Consider the following 9,043-nt stretch of genomic DNA (forward strand, 5'->3'; position numbering starts at 1 on the left):
ATGAGTATGAGGAGTGAAAATTATGCATTATGGAAAATTTTCAATTTTTGGGGTAAAAATGTAATTTTTGAAAAGTTCAGGGGCAAAAGTGTAATTTTGAAAAATTTGCTCCACCAAAACTTTGGAAAAATCTGGAAATATCACTTAAGACTTGGATAAGTCAAAGGGAATGCATGGTGAAAGAAAATAGGACAAGTGGATGGCTAGAAAAAAGAAATGAATTAATAAAATATTTAAAATATGAATAAAATAATATTATTTCATTAAACAATAAAAATGCATAAAAAAAAAATCAGCCCACCCATTCTTCTTCTTCAACATTCGGCCAAGCAAGAAACAAGAGAGAGAAAGGAGAAAACAAAACCCTAGAGAGAGAAAATCAAAGAAAAAGTGTGAATTTTCAAGGAAATTAAGTGAAAAAGGTGAGATTTTTTCTATTAAGCTTGAGTTTTCTTATTCCCAAGCATTTCTCTTTATTTTCCATGATTAAATTACATGTTTTCATGATGAATTCAATTCTGAAAAAATGGGTTAGGAGAGAGAAAGTTGTTGGATTTATTTGATTTTAATTTATGTTAGTGTTTTTAGTTAGTTTAGCATATTTAGAAACAAAACAACAAGAAAAGAATTTATTTTCTCCCCCAACCATTAATGGCTGAATTTACCATGTAGTGAGTGAGGATGAGTTTGATTTTATTCTAGGAGAATTGGTTAAGGAATAATGAATTATGAGCCTAGAAAAATAATGGGAATTTTCGGAGCAAAAATACGAATTTTTACCCACTAGGGGTATTTTCGTAATTTGCTGTTGGGACTGATAATTTGCATCACACTGAGGGACATTAAGTTAATTTGGGTGCAATTGAGGTATAGAAACTGAAAAGAATTAAATTGGAGTTTAAACGAACCCGTTAGGAATTTAATCGGGTGATAAGACGAATTAGGCTAATACAGGATTTAGATAGTTACCAGTGCATTTTTGCATTCCATATCATGCATTGGTAGTCGAAATTAGTTTAATTTTGATTTAGTACCAACTTAGTGAAATTCTCGATTTTGTACTGTGTCAAGGTGGTGAGTCCTCCAATAAAGGCAAGGAAATTGCATCCGAGGACCAGTAGACAGAGTGCTTCGAAAGTCTGCATTCTAGACATTGTGAGTAAACTTATTATCGTCTTAATTATCTAGAGTAGTTTTATACAACTATGTGATTTTATGAAAAATGGGTTTAAATGGTAAATTGTTATGTTTTAAGGGAAATTGTGATTTTATAAAATGATTTTATAAATTTTCTTAAAAATCGAATATTGGTTTTGAAAATAGAGTAATTGGAGACTGCTAGTTTGTGTTGCAAATTTATGGTTCTGAATTGAATGGCTTATGACAATAAATGAGCATGAATGGCTAAACTGATTTTGGTGTTATAATTATTTATACTGTGTATTCAGCCTTGAGAGGCTAGGTTGTGATAAATTGCCATGACATGCTAGAATGAATTTTATTGATTGGTGGATTATATATTAATTATTTACTGCAAAGGGGGTTCCGTGGACCAGCCTATTAGAGGGGCACGGTAAACTCCATTATATTATTACCTCGAACGGAGAGGCGCGTAGGGTATCTCCTGGGGTATAGCTTAGGGTTCACTTCACGCCAAACCACCACGTGAAGGGGAACTCAGCCAACGCCAAGGAACGGCTGTATTTTTCTCAAACTAAAAATATATTTTAAGTGTATATGAAATTTTAACAGCCTTGGCGGACTCGGTTGGATGCCCTGAGCAAGGTATCACTGAGTATGAGTTTTGGCACGAGCCAAAGTTTTAAGAAATTCATAAGCCAAGTTGATTACTCGATTTATATGGATTGATTTTATTTGGTTGAAATGAACTGAAAGGTAATGAAATTACAGTATGATGATTTATTTTAATTGTCTCCATTTACTCGACTTTAGATAGTTTAGATGGTATCTATTTACTCACTGGGATTTTATAATCTCACCACCCTCATTTCCTCACATTTCAGGCTCAAGGAATTCCGTAGTTAGCTGACTTGAACAAGGACCTTCATTTGGACTCGAATCGGTAAAAGTTGTAGGTTTCCAGCTTCCGATGCATTTTGGATAGATATGGGCCCACGTGTCACTGTAAAAGAAATTTTATGCTTTGGTTATTTGCTTTATAGTATATATGAATATAATTATCTTTTACGCTATAAGAATTATGTACCGATAGTTTTATGAAAATTATTTTACAAGAAAATAGTTTATTTTATTGAATATTTTTATCATATTCAAATGGTCAAATTTTCACTTCAAATGAACGTTTTAGATACTTAATTTTTTTTAATCATTAAATATATATTTTCGGCTTACCTACTACATTTTTAGCAAGTTTCGAGGTTTTCGATAAAAATGACGAAAATGCCCCTGTGAGCAAAAAAAAAAACAATATGTTATGTTATAATTTGGAATGATTTGTAATCCTTCGTATTTTGATTATTTGATAACTATTGCTCACCGGGGAAGTGCGAAAGCTGATACGAGAGCCTTGCAAGGTTTCGATCGACATTCAGGGTGAAGAATGTTTGTCGAGGCTCCGCGGCGGATGTCACGGGCTCGATGGGGAGTTCCGGGTCGTGACATTTGGAGTTTGAAGTTGACGATAAAGTTTTTCTTAAGGTTTCTCCTTGGAAAGGTAATAATTTGAAATTTCGAGTATTAAATCTTATTTGATTATACTATTGTGATAATTTGTGGTATTTATTGGATGATGAAAGGTGTGATTCGATTCGCGAAGAGGGGAAAGCTTAATCCAAGATACATTGGACCCTTTCGTATCATTGAAAGGATTGGGCCAGTGGCTTACAGACTTGAATTACCCCAAGAGTTAGATCGGATTCATAATGTCTTCCATGTCTCGATGTTGAAAAAGTATGTTCCCAATCCCTCTCACATTTTAGAGACACCTCCCATTGAGTTACATGAGGATTTGAAGTTTGAGGTGCAGCTTGTACGTATTCTAGATCGAAAGGATCGAGTGCTAAGGAACAAGAGCATTCCAATGGTGAAAGTATTGTGGAAGAATGCTCGAATGGAGGAGATGACGTGAGAAGTCGGAAGCCAGATGAGAAACCAATATCCACATCTTTTCTTCGAATCAGGTAAGTGAAATTTTGAGGTCAAAATTTTATTTTAAGGGGGGTAGTGCTGTAAAGCCCGACCTTATAAAATACTATTCATGACATACATGTGATGATAGCATGATTGCATGCTCAAAGAGTCCTAAAAAATTTACAAAAGTTGGTATTGTACCTAGAGGTACAACAAAGTTTATTTAATCCTCGAACTAGATCAAATAGGAATTTTAAGGTGAGATTAAGAGTTTCACAATTCATGGATAACTTAAAATGGTAATTTGGAGTTTGAAGATCAATTTGGAGTCAAATCAGAATTTTCACTAACTAGGGGCAAAATGGTCATTTGCCACCTAGGGACAAAATGGGAATTTTAGAAAAGATTTTTTTGACCACATTTGACTTATTGGAGTATAATTTGACTTATTGGAGTATGATTTGAGGTTTAGAAGTGAAAAATTTTAATTTTGGTATAATTTGGAGTAAAAGGGTAAAATGGTAATTTTACCACCTCAGGGGCAAAATTGTAATTTTCCACCACCAGGATATTTTTCCAGCACATGGTCTTCCTTTATCTTCATCTTTGACCCTTGACTAATCATGTGGTGGAGATAAAATATTTAAATTTTTAAAATTTTAAAAACGGACCAGTGACTTGATGCCACGTGTCATGCCTTTATTAATTTGTTATTTTCCTTTTTAAAAGGCACAAAAATCAGCTCATCTTCCACCCCATGGCCGGCCAAACCAGCAAGAAGAGAGAGAAAATAAAAACAAAACCCTAGAGAGAGAAAATCAAAGAAAAAGTGTTAATTTTCAAGGAAATTAAGTGAAAAAGGTGAGATTTTTTCTATTAAGCTTGAGTTTTCTTATTCCCAAGCATTTCTCTTTATTTTTCATGATTAAATTACATGTTTTCATGATGAATTCAATTCTGAAAAAATGGGTTAGGAGAGAGAAAGTTGTTGGATTTATTTGATTTTAATTTATGTTAGTGTTTTTAGTTAGTTGACCATATTTAGAAACAAAACAATAAGAAAAGAATTTATTTTCTCCCCCAACCATTAATGGCTGAATTTACCATGTAGTGAGTGAGGGTGAGTTTGATTTTATTCTAGGAGAATTGGTTAAGGAATAATGAATTATGAGCCTAGAAAAATAATGGGAATTTTCGGAGCAAAAATACGAATTTTTACCCACTAGGGGTATTTTCGTAATTTACTATCGAGACTGATAATTTGCACCACACTAAGGGACATTAAGTTAATTTGGGTGCAATTGAGGTATAGAAACTGAAAAGAATTAAATTGGAGTTTAAACGGACGCGTTAGGAATTTAATCGGGTGATAAGACGAATTAGGCTAATATTGAGTTTAGATAGTTACCAGTGCATTTTTGCATTCCATATCATGCATTGGTAGTCGAAATTAGTTTAATTTTGATTTAGTACCAACTTGGTGAAATTCTCGATTTTGTACTGTGTCAAGGTGGTGAGTCCTCCGATAAAGGCAAGGAAATTGCATCCGAGGACCAATAGACAGAGTACTTTGAAAGTCTGCATTCTAGACATTGTAAGTAAACTTACTGTCATTTTAATTATCTAGGGTGGTTTTTAGATGCTTTCATGAATTCTATAAAAAAAGAAATTTAAAAAGGTAAATTTTCATGTTTTATGAATAAATGTGTTTCAATGAAATTAATTTATAAATTGTTTTGAAATTAATAGTGATTTTGAAAAATAGAGTACACAGAGACTGTTAATTGTGGCAGTTTGATTGTTTAAATTAACTGGCTTATGATAAATCGAGCATGATTGGCTAGTTGGCAATTGTATTGAAATGCGAATTGTTTGGTTGCCTTGAAAAACTGCGAATTACAAAATTGCCATATCATGTTATTGAGTTTTATTATATGGTGGATTATATATTAATTAATCACTATAGTAGGGGGTTTCTGTGGACCAACCTTTAGAGGGGCACAGTAAACCCCATTATATTCTTACCTCGAACGGAGAGGCGCGTAGGGTATCTCTTGGGGTAAAGTTTAGGGTTCACTTCACGCTAAACCACCACGTGAGGGGGAACTCAGCCAACGCCAAGGAACGACTATGTTTTCAAAACAAAAACATGATTTATGTGAAATGTGAATTTTAATAGCCTTGGCGGTCTCGGTAGGATGCCTCGGCCAAGGTGTCCCCGAGAATGGATTGATGGCACAAGCCTAGATTTTTATGAGATTGATAAGCGTCTTTACGTGTTTTGAACAAAATGTGTTCTAATGCTATAACCCAGTTTATGATGATTTATTTTATTGTCTCTATGTACTCAACTCTAGATATTTATGATGATGTCTGTTTACTCATTGAGATTTTATAATCTCACCACCCTCCTTTCCACCCATTTCAGGTTCAGTATAGACTGCAGATAGCTGATCTCATCGAGGACTACAATGGGATCTGCATTTTCTAAACTGTAGGTTCACAGTCCTCTTTACTTTTGTTTATTCGGGGGCACTCTTGTTATTGTAAATTAAATTAAATATTTTGGCTTACTGTATTTAAGTATGTTTAAATTTATTTAGCTTTTACGCTATAAAAATTATTCACGTATAACTCTATAAATATTATTTTATAAGAAAATAGAATATTTTACTTAATATTTCTTTTATTTTCTTATTATATTGAAATAACCATAATTTCGTTTTAAATGAAGATTTTAGACTTTTAAACTGATTTTGAATATGAATTATGTGTTTTGTACTTGTATATTACATTTTAGCCAGTTTCAAAATTTTTGAGAAAAATGACCAAAATATCCCTGTGAGACGAAAAATTAATATTTTATTTGTTTAAAGTTGGAAACAGCTTAAAATCTTTTAGAACATGATATTTGACAATGGTTGCTCATAAGGGAATAGAGAAACTGATAGTAAAGCCTTGCGGGGTTTCGGGATCACATTCCGGGCAATGAGTGTCTACCGGGACACCGCGACGGTTGTCACGGGCTTGAGGGGAGTACCGGGTCGTGACAATCTCATTCACAGTCACTAAGGTAATTTAAGTATAATTGGAGTGTAGAAAGTGAGAAGAATTGATTTGGAGTTAAATTGGAGATAATAGGCCGAATTAGGTCAGCACCGCATTTAAGCTGTAGTTGGATAAGTTACATGTCATATCATGCATATACAGCGAGCCTGAATTAATTTTATAATGGTCAAGCATTAATGTTGAAATACCCCATACTTTGATATGGTGATAAATAAAGTTGATTGAATGCAAATTGAGGTCAATTAAAATGTTTAAAAGTGATAAAAGACGAAAGGAGTAGTTTAGGATAAAATATTTTGCAAGTGAGAAAATAACAATAAAATAATAATAATTTTATCGGAGGAGAATTTGTGAGATAAAAGGCGATTCGGAAGTCAAGTGAGGCATAATAAGGTATTTCACGTATCACGGAGACAAGATAAATTTTTTTTTTAAATATTAATATTTAGCCGGATGTCGAAATCAATCATGAAGAAGGATCATATGGTTGATCCAAGTGGGGGAGAAGATGACAAGCCCGACTCTATAAAAATATTTGTCATGACATACATGTGATGGATAGCATGTTTGCATGCTAAAAGAGTCTCGAAAAAAATTTACAAAAGTCGGTATTGTATCTAAAGGTACAACAAAGTTGAGTTAAACCTCAAACTAGATCAAATAGAGAATTTACGATGAAATTAAGAATTTTAAAGTCCCAGAATGGTTTAATATGGTGATTCAGAGTTCAAGGATCAATTTGGAGTCAAATCGAAATTTTCTCTATCCAAGGGCAAAATGGTCATTTGCCACCTGAGGACAAAATAAGAATTTTTGAAAAAGATTTTTGGCCCCATTTGACTTATTGGAGTAAGATTTGAAGTTTAGAAGTGAAAAATTTTAATTTCAGTATAATTTGGAGTAAAAGGGTAAAATGATAATTTTGCCATCCGAAATCGAAAATTTAATTTTTGAAAGGATTTTGATCAAATTTAATTATTTGGAGTGTGAAATGAGTATGAGGAGTGAAAATTATGCATTATGGAAAATTTTCAATTTTTGGGGTAAAAATGTAATTTTTGAAAAGTTCGGGGGCAAAAGTGTAATTTTGAAGAATTTGCTCCACCAAGACTTTGGAAAAAATCTGGAAATTTCACTTAAGACTTGGATAAGTTAAAGGGAATGCATGGTGGAAAAAGTAGGACAAATGGATGGCTAGAAAAAAAAATGAATTAATAAAATATTTAAAATATGAATAAAATAATATTATTTCATTAAACAATAAAAAAAGGCATAAAAAAAATCAGCCCACCCATTCTTCTTCTTCAACATTCGGCCAAGCAAGAAACAAGAGAGAGATAGGAGAAAATAAAACCCTAGCTAAGAAATTTAAAGGGAAAATAGGTGGAAATTCAAAAATCAAGTGAAAAAAGGTAACATTTCTTAAATTTGTCTTGTGCTTTACCTTTCCCATGCATTTTCCATCATTTTCCATGGTTGAATCATGTGATTTGAGGATGATTTCAATTCTGGTCATATGGGTTTAGAGAGAGAAAGTTGTTAGATAAATTTGATTTTGAGCTATGTTAGTGTTTAGTGTTAGTGTAGCATGTTTATGAGTAAAACAATAAGAAAAATATTTATCTTCTCCATAAATTTTCCTAGGCCAAATCTAGCCAATGGTATGTGAGGATGAGGTTGACTCTATTTTAAGAGAATTGGGTGGAAAAATGATGAATTATGAGATTGGAAATTAAATGGGAATTTTCGGTGTAATAAATTGAAATTTTTACCCACTAGGGGTAAAAGCGTAATTTATAGTCTGAACTGATAAATTGGACCAAATTCACAGTCATTGAGGTATTGTGGATATAATTGGATAATTGAAATTGAAATGGATGGAATTGGAGTCGAATTGGGGATTTTAGGACTTTACACCGTGTATAGGCGAGTTAGGTCGGACACCGCAATTAAGCGATTGTTTAAACATTTCAAATCCTATCTAGTGCATACGCATGGATAAGAGCCTGAAATAATTTATGATAAATTGACACAATTTATTGAATTTTGTGTCATAGATTATGGATAGGTGGTGAGTCAATTGTTTCGGGTAAGAGACTGCACCCAAGGGCGAAAGATAGGAGTATTTCTACTCCTAATACTGTGAGTGAACTTATTATCGTCTTAATTATCTAGAGTAGTTTTATACAACTATGTGATTTTATGGAAAATGGGTTTAAATGGTAAATTGCTATGTTTTAAGAGAAATTGTGATTTTATAAAATGATTTTATAAATTTTCTGAAAAATTGAATACTGGTTTTGAAATAGAGTAATTGGAGACTGCCTGCTTGTGTTGCAAATTTATGATTTTGAATTGAATGGCTTATGATAATAAATGAGCATGAATGGCTAAACTGATTTTGGTGTTAGAATTATTTATACTGTGTACTTAGCCTTGAGAGGCTAGGTTGCGATAAATTGCCATGTCATGCTAGAATGAATTTTCTTGATTGGTGGATTATATATAAATTATTTACTGCAGAGGGGGTTCCGTGGACCAGCCTATTAGAGGGGCACGGTAAACTCCATTATATTATTACCTCGAACGAAGAGGCGCGTAGGGTATCTCCTGGGGTAAAGCTTAGGGTTCACTTCACGCCAAACCACCACGTGAAGGGGAACTCAGCCAACGCCAAGGAACGGTTGTATTTTCTCAAACTAAAAATATATTTTAAGTGTATACAAAAATTTTAACAGCCTTGGGGGACTCGGTTGGATGCCCTGCGCAAGGTATCACCGAGTATGAGTTTTGGCATGAGCCAAAGTTTTAAGAAATTCATAAGCCAAGTTGATTACTCGATTTATATGGATTGATTTTATTT

General features: G+C 33.2%; 2 long non-coding RNA genes across 2 annotated transcripts; both read left to right on the top strand.

Annotated features, from left to right (window-relative positions):
• Positions 1-318: 318 nt before the first annotated feature.
• LOC148764159 (uncharacterized) lies at positions 319-2,428 on the top strand. Its single transcript, XR_016024797.1, has 3 exons — positions 319-422; positions 1,072-1,155; positions 2,025-2,428. It is a non-coding gene; the product is annotated as an uncharacterized LOC148764159 (long non-coding RNA).
• An 80-nt stretch (positions 2,429-2,508) lies between these two features.
• Positions 2,509-4,693, top strand: LOC148764160 (uncharacterized). Its single transcript, XR_016024859.1, has 3 exons — positions 2,509-2,695; positions 2,778-3,161; positions 4,622-4,693. It is a non-coding gene; the product is annotated as an uncharacterized LOC148764160 (long non-coding RNA).
• Positions 4,694-9,043: the final 4,350 nt, after the last annotated feature.

This window comes from Theobroma cacao, chromosome 2 (genome assembly GCF_053813885.1).
Source record: "Theobroma cacao isolate CCN51 chromosome 2, ASM5381388v1, whole genome shotgun sequence".
NCBI classification, from domain to species: domain Eukaryota; kingdom Viridiplantae; phylum Streptophyta; class Magnoliopsida; order Malvales; family Malvaceae; genus Theobroma; species Theobroma cacao.